Source organism: Mesoplodon mirus, assembly GCF_964341445.2.
Source record: "Mesoplodon mirus genome assembly, chromosome: 1".
Classification (NCBI taxonomy): domain Eukaryota; kingdom Metazoa; phylum Chordata; class Mammalia; order Artiodactyla; family Ziphiidae; genus Mesoplodon; species Mesoplodon mirus.
The window spans coordinates 126,522,813-126,538,632 of record NC_138976.1 but is presented as its reverse complement, the minus strand read 5'-3'; positions in this window follow the sequence as shown (position 1 = coordinate 126,538,632).

Sequence of the window (15,820 nt, the reverse complement as noted above, 5' to 3'; positions counted from 1 at the left end):
TTTTAAAACATCCTTGTTCCTTGTTTCAGTTCCAGTTTTATGTATATTTTCTGCCTTGCACCTCATTATTCCAACATCTGATGGATGGCCTTGGGAATCTAATTCTGGTATTGATTGTTTATGCTGAGTGTCTCCATTTGTACCTGATTTATTCATTATTGTGTAAATTTAGATCATGAGCTCATGTTTAGCTAAACAGCTGACCTTGTAAGAGGCGAAGGTGTGAACGTTCGTGAGCTTCAGCAGAAAGTCGTCAAAGATTTATTTTTGTCCCTCCACTGAATTGCCCGCAAGGACCCCGTTTTCTAGAAGTGTTGGGCCAATACTCCCTCTAGTAGCAGGGGACTCAGAAAGGGCTGCTTTGTGGCCCCCTCTCTGGAGCAGGGGAACTGAATGGCCAGGGGCGGGTTCAGGAGCCTCTCTGCGTGTGCTCCAGGGACCCACATGCCTGCAACCATAGGTCACCTTGCAGGAAGCTACGATGCCCAAACCTATGGTTACCTGTGCAGCGAGGTGTAATCCATGGACACGTTGCACACACACTTTAAGTAGGAGGGCGGGCTGAGTGTAATGATTATAGGCCGGGATGTCGTGCAGACCAAGAACGTGCTCTTTGGCCTGGGCCTCAGTGCTTGTGCCACCCCCCTGGGCCTGCCGGGCTCAGAGGGCCCTGCCCTGGGCCCCCTGCTTCCCTGCCAATTGTTCAGTCACAGCAGAGATGGCCACACCCACACCCTCAGTGAGGGCAGTGTTCCAACCTCCTGCAGCCCCGCCCCCACTCCACAGGTTGCCATGGACTACAGATGCTGCAATCTGAGGCCAGGGCATTCCAAGAATGTCAAGGGCAGATATGATGACCTTAAATGATTTCCCCTTGTGTCAGCTGTGGTAAACTTTAGGAGCTAGGAAATTGTCCACTTTACAGAAATGTTCAAATTTACTGGCATTTTCTATATTCTCTGCTGTAACATTGTCCTGATTCTTTCAGTATATTATTTACTTATGTTTTGTTTTGCTTAATCAAAGTGTGTTTTTTAAATCTTTTCAAAGAATATTCTTTTGACTTACTAAATCACATCAATTTTATACGTTTTCTGTTTTATTAAGTTCTGTTCATATCTTTTTATTTTTTCTCTGTTCTCAGGGTTTATTGTTTTGATCTTCTGATGTCAATTAAAACACTTGGATATTCATTTTAATAAATATTTTACTTATAAAGATTTGAATTTTTGAACATTCCAGCTTACTTGTAAGTATCTAAGGGTCAGGTCCTCCACATTGTTGCTGGCCTAAGGCTTAGTTCACCATATGGCAATGTATATATTGACATATTTTCCCCTCGACTTTCTGTGTTTCCCTACATCTCACCTTTCTTTGCAGGCAAGCCATTTGAAATACCGTTAACTTATTTCACAGGCAATAAGTCTTTGAAATAATGTGTAATTTTTAGATAAGTCTTCTTATATAATTAGGCGGAAAATCTGATCTGCCATATTTTTCAAAACAGCATAATTTCACTCTTCTCCATGATTAATCTGTTGTATTACACAGCCTTCGAGTATTTAGCTTTATCAATGACGTGTACCTTAAAAATGTTTTAAAGATCCTACCAGTCTTTTAAACCATCCTTGTTCCTTGTTTCAGTTCCAGTTTTATGTATATTTTCTACCTTGCAGCTGATTATTGCAACATCTGATGGATGGCCTTGGGAATCTAAATCTGGTATTGATTGTTTTTGCTGAATGTCTCCAGTTGTAGCTGATTTCTTCATTATTGTGTAAATTTAGATCATGAGCTCATGTTTAGCTAAACAGCTGACCTTGTAAGAGGCTTAGGTGTGAACGCTTGTAAGCTTCAGCAGAAAGTCGGCAAATATTTATTTGTGTCCCTCCAAAGAGATGCCCGCAAGGACCCCGTTTTCTAGAAGTGTTGGGCCAATACTCCCTGAAGAGGAATGGGACACAGACAGGGTGACTTTTCAGACCCCACTCTGGGGCAGAGGCAGTGGGCGTCCTGTGGCCCGGGCAGGAGCCTCTCCACAGGTGTCCCAGGAACCCATCGGCCTGCGACCTTTGGTCAACTGGCAGGAAGCTACGATGCCCAGACGTATTGTTACCTGTGCAGTGATGTGTACTGCGCGGACGTATTCCGCACACACTTCAAGTAAGAGCGTGGCTTGAGTGGAAAGGTAAGAGGTTGGGCTGCTGTGCAGACATGAAGGCGCCCTTTGGCCTGTGCCTAAATGCTTGTGCCATGCCCCTGGCACTGCTGGGCTCTGAGGGCCCAGCCCAGGGTCCCCTGCTCCCCTGCACTTTGTTCAGTCACAGCAGAGACGGCCACACCCACTCCCTCAGTGAGGGCAGTGTTCCAACCTCCTGCAGGCCCGCCCCCCCTCCACAGGTTGCCATGGACTACAGATGCTGCATTCTGAGGCCAGGGCATTCCGAGAATGCCAAGGGCATATATGATGACCTTAAATGATTTCCTCCTGTGTCAGTTTTGGTAAACTTTAGGAGCTAGGAAATGGTCCACTTTACAGAAATGTTCAAATTTACTGGCATTTCATATATTCCCTGCTATAACATTGGCCTGATTCTTTCTGTATATTCTTTACTTATGTTTTTGTTTTGCTTAATTAAAGTGTGTCTCTTAATCTTTTCAAAGAATATTCTTTTGACTTACTAAATCACCTCAATTTTATACGTTTTCTGTTGTATTAAGTTCTGCTCATATCTTTATTTATATTTTTTCTCTGTTCTCAGGGTTTATTGTTTTCATCTTCTGATGTCAATTAAAACACTTGGTTATTAATTTTAATAATCTTTTTAATTATAAAGAGTTGAAATTTTTGAAGATTCCAGATACTTGTAAGTATCTAAGGGTCAGGTCCTCCACATTGTTGCTGGCCTAAAGCTTAGTTCACCATATAGCAATGTATGTATTGATATATTTTCCCTCCGACTTTCTGTGTTTCCCTACATCTCACCTTTTTTGCAGACAAGCCATTTGAAATACCTTCAATTTATTTCACAGACAATAAGTCTTTGAAATAATGTGTATTTTTAGATAAATATTCTTATATAATTGGAAGAAAATCTGATCTGCCATATTTTTCCAAACAGCATAATTTCACTCTTCTCCATGATTAATTGGTTGTATTACACAACATTTGAATATTTAGCTTTATCAATGATGTGTACTTTAAAAATGTTTTAAAGATCCTACCAGTCTTTTAAGCCATCCTTGTTCCTTATTTCAGTTGTAGTTTTATGTATATTTTCTGCCTTGCAGCTGATTATTCCAACATCTGATTGATGGCCTTGGGAATCTAATTCTGGTATTGATTGTTTTTGCTGAATGTCTGCAGTTGTAGCTGATTTCTTCATTATTTTGTAAATTTTGATCATGGGCTCATGTTTAGCTAAACAGCTGACCTTGTAAGAGGCTCAGGTGTGATCGCTCATAAGCTTCAGCAGAAAGTTGGCAAATATTTATTTGTGTCCCTCCAATGAGTTGCCCGCAAAGACCCCGTTTTCTAGAATTGTTGGTCCAGTACTCCCTCTAGAGGCAGGGGACTCCAACAGGGCTGCTTTGCGGTCCCTGCTCTGTGGCAGGGTCATTGGGTGGCCTGTGGCCCGGGCAGGAGCCTCTCTACGTGTGTCCCAGGGACCCAACTGCCTGCAACAGTCAATCACCTGGCAGGAAGCTACGATGCCCAGACTTATGGTTACGTGTGCAGCGAGGTGTACTCCGTGAACACGTTCCACACACACTTCAAGTAGGAGGGCGGCCTGAGTGGAAAGGTGAGAGACAGGGCTGATGTGCATATCAAGAAGGTGCTCTTTGGCCTGGTCCTAAATGCTTGGGCCACATCCCTGGACCTGCCGGGCTCTGAGGGCCCTGCCCTCCGCCCCCTGCTCCCCTGCCCTTTGTTTAGTCACAGCAGAGATGGCCACACAAACATCTTCAGTGAGGACTGTTTTCCAAACTCCTGCAGACCCGCCCCTACTCCGCAGGTTGCTGTGGACTAAAGAAGCTGCATCCTGAGCCCAAGGCATTCTGAGGATGCCAAAGGAAGACATGATGTCCTTAAATGATTTCCCCTTGTGTCAGTTTTGGTAAACTTTAGGAGCTAGGAAATTGTCCACCTTACAGAAATGTTCAAATATACTGGCATTTTATATATTCTCTGCTGTAACATTGTTCTGATTCTTTCAGTATATTATTTACCTATGTTTTGTTTTGCTTAAAGTGTGTTTTTTAAATCTTTTCAAAGAATATTCTTCTGACTTACTAAATCACCTCAATTTTATACGTTTTCTGTTGTATTAAGTTCTGCTCATATCTTTATTTATATTTTTTCTCTGTTCTCAGGGTTTATTGTTTTGAACTTCTGATGTCAATTAAAATACTTGGTTATTAATTTTAATAAATCTTTTTAATTATAAAGAGTTGAAATTTTTGAAGATTCCAGCTTACTTGTAAGTATCTAAGGGTCAGGTCCTCCACATTTTTGCTGGCCAAAACCTTAGTTCACCATATAGCAATGTATGTATTGACATATTTTCCCTCCGACTTTCTGTGTTTCCCTACATCTCACCTTTCTTTGCAGACAAGCCATTTGAAATACCCACAATTTATTTCACAGCCAATAAGTCTTAGAAATAATGTGTATTTTTTTAGATAAATCTTCTTATATAATTGGAAGAAAATCTGATCTGACATATTTTTCCAAACAGCATAATTTCACTCTTCTCCATGATTAATCTGTTGTATTACACAACCTTTGAGTATTTAGCTTTATCAATGACGTGTACTTTAAAAATGTTTTAAAGACCCTACCAGTCTTTTAAACCATCCTTGTTCCTTGTTCCATTTCTAGTTTTATGTATATTTTCTGCCTTGCAGCTGATTATTCCAACATCAGATGGATGGCCTTGGGAATCTAATTCTGGTATTGATTGTTTTTGCTGAATGTCTCCAGTTGTAACTGATTTCTTCATTATTGTGTAAATTTAGATCATGAGCTCATGTTTAGCTAAACAGCTGACCTTGTAAGAGGCTCAGGTGTGATCGCTCATAAGCTTCAGCAGATAGACGGCAAATATTTATTTGTGTCCCTCCAATGAGGTGCCCGCAAATACCCCGTTTTCTAGAATTGTTGGTCCAATACTCTCTCTAGAGCAGGGGAATGCGACAGGGCTGCTTTGCGGTCACCGTTCTGTGGCAGGGCCATTGGGCGGCCTGTGGCCCGTGCAGGAGCCTCTCCACGTGTGTCCCAGGGGCCCATCTGCCTGCGACCTTCAGTCACCTGGCAGGAAGCTACGATGCCCATACTTATGGTTACCTGTGCAGTGAGGTGTACTCCGTGGACACGTTCCACACACACTTCAAGTCGGAGGGCGGCCTGAGTGGAAAGGTGAGAGGCAGTGCCGATGCGAATATCAGGAAGGAGCTCTTTGGCCTGCTCCTAAATGCTTGGGCCACATCTCTGGACCTGCCGGGCTCTGAGGGCCTTGCCCTCGGCCCCCTGCTCCCCAGCCCTTTGTTCAGTCACAGCAGAGATGGCCACACAAACACCTTCAGTGAGGACTGTTTTCCAAACCCCTGCAGACCTGCCCCTACTCCGCAGGTTGCCGTGGACTAAAGAAGCTGCATCCTGCGCCCAGGGCGTTTTGAGGATGCCAAGGGCAGACATGATGGCCTTAAATGATTTCCCGTTGTGTCAGTATTGGTAAACTTTAGGAGCTAGGAAATTGTCCACTTTACAGAAATGTTCAAATTTACTGGCATTTCATATATTCTCTGCTATAACATTGGCCTAATTCTTTCTGTATATTCTTTACTTATGTTTTTGTTTTGCTTAATCAAAGTGTGTTTTTTAAATCTTTTCAAAGAATATTCTTTTGACTTACTAAATCACCTCAATTTTATACGTTTTCGGTTTTATTAGTTCTACTCATATCTTTATTTATATTTTATCTCTGTTCTCAGCGTTTATTGTTTTGATCTTCTGATGTCAATTAAAACACTTGGTTATTAATTTTAATAAGTATTTTTTAATTATAAAGAGTTGAAATTTTTGAACATTCCAGCTTACTTGTAAGTATCTAAGGGTCAGGTCCTCCACATTGTTGCTGGCCTAAGGCTTAGTTCTCCATATGGCAATGCATATATTGACATATTGTCCCCTCGAATTTCTGTGTTTCCCTACATCTCACCTTTCTTTGCAGACAAGCCATTTGAAATACCCTTAACTTATTTCACAGCCAAAAAGTCATTGAAATAATGTGTATTTTTTAGATAAATCTTCTTATATAATTAGGCAGAAAATCTGATCTGCCATACTTTTCAAAACAGCATAATTTCACTCTTCTCCATGATTAATCTGTTGTATTACACAACCTTCGAGTATTTAGCTTTATCAATGACGTGTACTTTAAAAATGCTTTAAAGATCCTACCAGTCTTTGAAAACATCCTTGTTCCTTGTTTCAGTTCCAGTTTTATGTATATATTCTGCCTTGCAGCTGATTATTCCAACATCAGATGGATGGCCTTGGGAATCTAATTCTGGTATTGATTGTTTTTGCTGAATGTCTCCAGTTGTAGCTGATTTCTTCATTATTGTGTAAAGTTAGATCATGAGCGCATGTTTAGCTAAACAGCTGACCTTGTAAGAGGCTTAGGTGTGAACGCTCGTAACCTTCAGCAGAAAGTCGGCAAATATTTATTTGTGTCCCTCCAAAGAGTTGCCCGCAAGGACCCCGTTTTCTAGAAGTGTTGGGCCAATACTCCTTCAAGAGGAAGGGGACTCAGACAGGGTGGCTTTGCAGCCACCGCTCTGCGACACAGGCAGTGGGCAGCCTGTTGCCCGGGCAGGAGCCTCTCTGCATGTGTCCCAGGGACCCATCTGCCTGCAAACTTCGGTCACCTGGCAGGAAGCTACGATGCCCAGACTTATGGTTACCTGTGCAGCGAGGTGTACTGCGCGGACACGTTCCACACACACTTCAAGTATGAGCGCGGCTTGTGTGGAAAGGTGAGAGGTTGGGCTGCTGTGCAGACAAAGAAGGCGCCTGGCCTGGGCCTAAATGCTTGTGCCACCCACGTGGCACTGCTGGGCTCTGAGTGCACTGCCCTGGGCCCCCTGCTCCCCTGCCCTTTGTTCAGTCACAGCAGAGATGGCCACACCCACACCCTCAGTGAGGGCTGTGTTCCAACCTCCTGCAGCCCCTCCCCCCCTCCGCATGTTGACATGGACTACAGATGCTGCATTCTGAGTCCAGGGCATTCCAAGAATGCCAAGGGCAGATATGATGACTTTAAATGATTTCCTCTTGTGTCAGTTTTCGTAAACTTTAGGAGCTAGGAAATTGTCCACTTTATAGAAATGTTCAAATTTACTGGCATTTCATATATTCTCTGCTATAACATTGGCACTCCACATTGTTGCTGGCCTAAGGCTTAGTTCACCATATGGCAATGTATATATTGACATATTGTCCCCTCGACTTTCTGTGTTTCCCTACATCTCACCTTTCTTTGCAGACAAGCCATTTGAAATACCCTTAACTTATTTCACAGCCAATAAATGTTTGAAATAATCTGTATTTTTAAGGTAAATCTTCTTATATAATTAGGCAGAAAATCTGATCCGCCATATTTTTCAAAACAGCATAATTTCACTCTTCTCCATGATTAATCTGTTGTATTACACAACCTTCGAGTATTTGGCTTTATCAGTGACGTGCACCTTAAAAATGTTTTAAAGATCCTACCGGTCTTTTAAACCATCCTTGTTCCTTGTTTCAGTTCCAGTTTTATGTATATCTTCTGCCTTGCAGCTGATTATTCCAACATCGGATGGATGGCCTTGGGAATCTAATTCTTGTATTGATAATTTTGCTGAATGTCTCCAGTTGTAGCTGATTTTTTATTATTGTGTAAATTTAGATCATGAGCTCATGTTTAGCTAAACAGCTCACCTTGTAAGAGTCTTAGTTGTGAACGCTCATAAGCTTCAGCAGAAAGTCGGCAAATATTTATTTGTGTCCCTCCAAAGAGTTGCCCACAAGGACCCCGTTTTCTAGAAGTCATGGGCCAATACTCCCTCAAGAGGAAGGGGATTCAGATAGGGTGGCATTGCGGCTCCCGCACTGGGGCAGAGGCAGTGGGCGGCCTGTGGCCCGGGCAGGAGCCTCTCCGTGTGTGTCCAATGGACCCATCTGCCTGCAAACTTCGGTCACTTGGCAGGAAGCTACGATGCCCAGACCATTGGTTACCAGTGCAGCAATGTGTACTGCGTGGACACGTTCCACACACACTTCAAGTAAGAGCGCGGCTTGAGTGGAAAGGTGAGAGGTTGGGCTGCTGTGCAGACAAAGAAGGCGCCCTTTGGCCTGGGCCTAAATGCTTGTGCCACGCCCCTGGCACTGCTGGGCTCTGAGGGCCCAGCCCTGGACCCCATGCTCCCCTGCCCTTTGTTCAGTTACAGCAGAGAGGTCCACACCCACACCCTCAGTGAGTGCAGTGTTCCAAACTCCTGCATCCCCACCCGCCCCCACAGGTTGCCATGGACTACAGATGCTGCATTCTGAGTCCAGGGCTTTCCGAGAATGCCAAGGGCAGATATGATGACCTTAAATGATTTCCTCTTGTGTCAGTTTTGGTAAACTTTAGGAGCTAGGAAATGGTCCACTTTACAGAAATGTTCAAATTTACTGGCATTTCATATATTCTCTACTATAACATTGGACTGATTCTTTCTGTATATTCTTTACTTTTGTTTTTTTTTGCTTAATCAAAGTGTGTTTTTTAATGTTTTCAAAGAATATTCTTTTGACTTACTAAATCACCTCAATTTTATACGTTTTCTGTTTTATTAAGTTCTTCTCATATGTTTATTTATATTTTTTCTCTGTTCTCAGGGTTGATTGTTTTGATCTTCTGATGTCAATTAAAACACTTGGTTATTAATTTTAATAAATATTTTTAATTATAAAGAGTTAAAATTTTTGAAGATTCCAGCTTACTTGTAAGTATCTAAGGGTCAGGTCCTCCACATTGTTGCTGGCCTAAGGCTTAGTTCACCATATAGCAATGTATATATTGACATATTTTCCCCTCGACTTTCTGTATTTCCCTACATCTCACCTTTCTTTGCAGACAAGCCATTTGAAATACCCTTAACTTATTTCACAGCCAATAAGTCTTAGAAATAATGTGTATTTTTTAGATAAATCTTGTTATATAATTAGGCAGAAAATCTGATCTGTCATATTTTTCAAAACAGCATAATTTCACTCTTCTCCATGATTAATCTGTTGTATTACACAACCTTCGAGTATTTAGCTTTATCAATGACGTGTACTTTAAAAATGCTTTAAAGATCCTACCAGTCTTTTAAACCATCCTTGTTCTTTGTTTCAGTTCTAGTTTTATGTATATTTTCTGCCTTGCAGGTGATTATTCCAACATCTGATGGATGGCCTTGGGAATCTAATACTGGTATTGATTGTTTTTGTTAAATGTCTCAAGTTGTAGCTGATTTCTTCATTATTGTGTAAATTTAGATCATGAGCTCATGTTTAGTAAAACAGCTGACCTTGTAAGAGGCTCAGGTGTGATCGCTCATAAGCTTCAGCAGAAAGTTGGCAAATATTTATTTGTGTCCCTCCAATGAGTTGCCCGCAAAGACCCCGCTTTCTACAATTGTTGGTCCAATACCTCCTTTAGAGGCAGGGGACTCCGACAGGGCTTCTTTGTGGTCCCCACTCTGGGGCAGGGGCAGTGGGTGGCCTGTGGCCCACGCAGGAGCCTCTCCGCATGTGTCCCAGGGACCCATCTGCCTGCGACCTTCGGTCACCTGGCAGGAAGCTACGATGCCCAGACTTATGGTTTCCTGTGCAGCGAGGTGTACTCCACGGACACGTTCCACACACACTTCAAGTAGGAGGGTGGCCTCAGTGGAAATGTCAGAGGCATGGCCGATGTGCATATCAAGAAGGTGCTCTTTGGCCTTTTCCTATATGCTTGGGCCACATCCCTGGACCTGCCAGGCTCTGAGGGCCCTGCCCTTGGCCCCCTGCTCCACTGCCCTTTGTTTAGTCACAGCAGAGATGGCCACACAAACACCTTCAGTGAGGTCTGTTTTCCAAACTTCTGCAGACCCGCCACTACTCCGCAGGTTGCTGTGGATTAAAGAAGCTGCATCCTGAGCCCAGGGCACTCTGAGGATGCCAAGGGCAGACATGATGGCCTTAAATGATTTCCCCTTGTGTCAGTTTTGGTAAACTTTAGGAGCTAGGAAGTTGTCCACTTTACAGATATGTTCAAATTTATTGGCTTTTTATATATTCTCTGCTGTAACTTTGTCCTGATTCTTTCAGTATATATTTTCTCCTTTTCATCTCAATGCACCATGGACCCTGTCATCACAATGCACCATGCCCATCATCATAATGCTTCATGCTGTTGTCATCACAGTGAAATCAAAATGCTCCATGAACTCTTTCATCACAATGCCTCAAACCCTTGTGATCACAATGTTCCATAACACTTGTCATCACAACGACACATGACGCTCGGCATCACAATTAACCATGGTCTTCTCATCACAATGCTCCATGATTTTTGTCATCACAATGCTCAATACACTTATCATCACAATGCTCCCAGAAACTTGTCATCAGTATGCTCCTTGAACCCTGTCATGACAAGGCTCCATGCCTTTTTCATTACAATAATGCATGCCCTTTTCATCACAATGCTCTAAGACACCTGTAATCATAATGCTTCATGCCCTTGTCATCACAGATCTCCATGATGCATGTCATCAGAATGCTCCATGGCCTTCTCATCTCAATGCTGCATGCTCTTGTCATCACAATGTTCAAGACCCCTGGAATCACAATGCTCCCCTCCCCTTTTCATCAGAATGCTCCATGAGACTTGTCATCACAAGGCTCCAAGGTCTTCTCATCACAATTCTCCATGACTTTGTCATCACAATGCTCCATTTCCTTGTCATAATAATGCTCCATGCCACTTGTCATCACAATAATCCATGAACATTTTCAGCCCAATGCTCCATGACCTTCTCACCACAATGCTACATGACCACTGTAATTCCAACGTTCCATGACGACTGACAACACAATGATCAGGGACTATTGTCATCAAAATGCTCCATGAACCTTATCATCACAATGATCCATGCCCCTTTCATCCCAATGCTCCATGACCCTTGTAATCACAATGATCCATGACGCTTGTCATCAGAGTGCTCCACGGCGCTTGTCATCACAATGCTCCATGCCTTTGTCAACAAAATGCTATATGACCTTGTCATCACAATGCTCCATCCGCTTCTCATCACAATACTCCATTACCATTGTCATCACCATCCTCCATGAACCTTCGGATCACATTGCTTCATGCCTTTGTCATCACAATGCTCCATGCTCCTTGAAATCAAAATGATCCATGACCTCTGTCATCACAATGATCCAGACACTTGTGATCACAAAGTTCCATAAAACTTGTCATCACAACGCTCCATGAAGTCTGTCATCACAATACTCCATGCCCTTTTCATCACAATGCTCCATGACCTTTGTCATCACAATGCTCAATACACTTGTCATCACTATGCTCCTTGACACTTGTCGTAGAATGCTCCTTGCAACCTGTTATGAAAAGGCTCCATGCCTTTTTTATCACAATGCTACATGCCCTTTTCATCACAATGCCCCATGCCATAGTCATCACAATATCCCAAATGCTTGTCATCACAATGCTCCTTGACACCTGTCATCACAATGCTCCATGCCCCTTGTCATTACAGTGCTCCATGATACTCGTCATAACAATGTTCCATGGTCTTCTCATCACAATGCTCCACGGTCTTGTCATCACAATTCTCCATGCCCTGGTCATCACAATACTCCATGTCCATTGTCATCATAATTATCCACGTCCTTGTCATCAAAATGCTCCATGACACTTCTCACCACAATGTTACATGCTCTTGTAATCAAAATTATCCTTGCATTTGTCATCGCAATGCTCCATGAACCCTGTCATAGCAAGCTCCATGTGCTTGTCATCACAAAGCTTCACGACCTGTCATCACAATTCTCAATGGCCCTTCTCATCACAATGCTCCATACCCTTGTCAACACAATGCACCATGACCTTTGTCATCACAATGCTCCAAGCCCTTTTCATCACAATGCTCCATGCCCTTGTCACCACAATGCTCCATGAACCCTGTCATCACAATGCTGCATGACCTTTGTCATCACAATGCTCCAAGCCCTTGTCATCACAATGCTACATTACCTTTGTCATCACAAATATCCATGACACTTGGCATCACAATGCTCCATGCCATTGTCATCACAATGGATCATGACATATATCATCACAATGCTCCCTCACACCTGTCTTCACAAATAATCCATGCCATTGTCATCACAATGTGCCATGCCCACTGTCATCGCAATAATCCATGAAAATTCTCAGGCCAAAGTTCCATGCCCCTGTCATCACAATGCTCCATGCCCTTGTCATCACAATGCTCCATGAACCCTGTCATCACAATGCTCCGTGACTCCAGTCATCACAATGCTTCATGACCTTTGTCATCGCAATAATCCATGAAAATTCTCAGGCCAAAGTTCCATGCCCCTTTCATCACAATGCTCCATGCCCTTGTCATCACAATGCACCATGCCCTTGTCATCACAATTCTCCATGAACCCTGTCATCACAATGCTCCGTGACTCCAGTCATCACAATGCTTCATGACCTTTGTCATCACAATTGTCCATGCCCTCGAACTAACAAGGCTCTATGTCCTTTTTCACCACAATGCTCCATGAACTTTTCATCACAATGCTCTGTGACCCTTGTCATCACAATTCTCCATGCCTTTGTCAGCACAATGCTCCATGACCCATGTCATCACAATGGACCATGCACTTGTCATCACAATGCTCAACAACATTGTCATCACAATGCTCCATAATCCTTGTCATCACAATGCTCCATGCACTTCTCATCAAAATTCTCTCTCACCACTAATATCACAATGTTCCATCACTAGTCATCACAATACTCCCTCACCCCTGTCATCACAATGTTCCACGAACCCTGTCATCATGATGCTACATGCCCTTATCATCACAATGCTCCATGACCCTTGTCATCACAATGTTCCATAAACCCTGTCATCAAAATGTGCCATGACCCTTTTCATCACAATACTCCATGACCCCTGACATCACAAAATTCCATAATACGTGTCATCAAAATGTTCCATGACACTTTTTATCAAATTGCTCCATGACACTGTCATCACAATGCTCCCTGCCCTTCTCATCAAAATGCTCCTTGACCTTTGTTATCACAAAACTCAATGACCCTTGGCATCACAATGCTCCATGCCATTTTCATCACAATGCTCCATGAGCCCTCTCATCACATTGCCCCATGTACTTGTCATCACAAAGCTCTATGACGCTTGTCATCACAATGCTTGATGCCCTTCCCATAACAATGATCCAAGCCCTTGTCATTACAATCCTCCATGACCCATGTATCACTGTGTTCCATGCCCTTGTCATCACAATGCTCCATGCCCACTCTCATCACAATAATCCATGAAACTTTTCAGACCAATGCTCCATTACCCCTGTCATAACAATGCTCCCTGAACCCTGCCATCACAATGTTCCATGGTCTTGTCATCAAAAGGCTCCATGACACATGTCATCAGAATGATCCTGGACTTCTCATCACAGTGCTCCATGCTCTTCTCATCACAATGCTCCAAGACCCCTGTAATCATAATGCTCCATGCCCCTTTTCATCTCAATGCTCCATGAACCCTGGCATCACAATGCACCATGCCCATCATCATAATGCTTCATGCTATTGTCATCACAATGAAATCAAAACGTTCCATGACCTCTGTCATCACAATGCTCCAAATCCTTGCGATCACAATGTTCCATAACACTTGTCATCACAACGCCCCATGATGCTCGTCATCACAAATATCCATGGTCTACTCATCACAAAGCTCCATGTCCTTTGTCCTCACAATGCTCCCTGACACTTGTCATCAGTATGCTCCTTGAAACTTGTCATGACAAGGCTCCATGCCTTTTTCATCACAGTCATCCATGCCCTTTTCATCACAATGCTCCAAGACCCCTGTAATCACAATGCTCCATGCCCTGGTCATCACAAAGCTCCATGACACATGTCATCAGCATGCTCCATGGCCTTCTCATCACAATGCTCCATGCCCTTGTCATCACAATGCTCAGAGAGTATGTCATCACAATGCTCCATTCCCTTGTCATCACAATGCTCCATGACCCCTGTCATCACAAATCTCCATTAATATTTTCAGCCCAATGCTCCATGACCACTGTCATCACAATGCTCCATGACCCCTGACAACACAATGATCCGGGACTCTTGTCATCATAATTCTCCATGACCCTTGTCACCACAATGATCCATGCCCTTGTCATACCAATGCTCTATGACCCCAGTAATCTCAATGCTCCGTGATGATTGTCATCACAATGCTCCATGACATTTGTCATCACAATGCTCAATACACGTGTCATCAGAATGCTCCATTACACTTGTCGTCAGAATGCTCCTTGAACCCTGACATGAAAAGGCTCCATACGTTTTTCATCACAATGATTCATGCAACTTTTCATCACAATGTTCCATGCCCTGGTCATCACAATGCTCCATGTCCCTTGTCATCAAAATTATCCACGTCCTAGTCATCACAGTGCTCCATGACAGTTCTCATCACAATATTACATGCACTTGTCATCACAATTATCCATTCTCTTGTCATCACAAGGCTTCACGACCTTGTCATCAAAATTCTCAATGGACCTTGTCATCACAAGTTTCCATGCCCTTGTCATCACAATGCTCCATTACCATTGTCATCACAATCCTCCGTGACACTTGGCATCACAATGCCCCATACCATTGTCACCACAATGGACAATGACATATATCATCACAATGCTCCCTGACACCTGTCTTCACAATACTCCATGAACTTGTCATCACAATGCTCCATGCCATTTTCATCACAATGCCCCATGCCCACTGTCATCACAATAATCCATGAAACTTGTCAGACCAATGCTCCAAGCCCTTGTCATCACAATGCTCCATGACCCCTGTCATCACAATGCTCCGTGACTCCAGTCATCACAAGCTTCATGAACGTTGTCATCACAATAGTCCATGCCCTCGTCATCACAAGGCCGTGTGACCTTTGTCAACACAATGCTCCATGAACTTTTCATCACAATGCTCTCTGACCTTTGTCATCACAATGCTCCTTGCCTTTGTCAGTACAAAGCTCCATGACCCTTGTCATCACAATGCTCCATGACACTTGTTATCACAATGTCCGATGCACTTCTCATTACAATGCTCCATGCCCTTGTCATTACAATCCTCCACGACTCATGTATCACAGTGTTCCGTGCCCTTGTCATCACAATTCGCCACGCCCACTGTCATCAAAATAATCCATGAAACTTGTCAGACAAATGCTTCATGCCCCTGTCATCACAATGTTCTATGCCCTTGTCATCGCAATACTCCATGACCCCTGTCATCACAATGCTCCGTGACTCCACTCATCACAATGCTTCATGACTTTTGTCATCACAATGGTCCATGCCCTTGTCATCACAAGGCTCTGTGACACTGTCACCACAATGAGCAATGAACTTTTCATCACAATGCTCCATGACACTTGT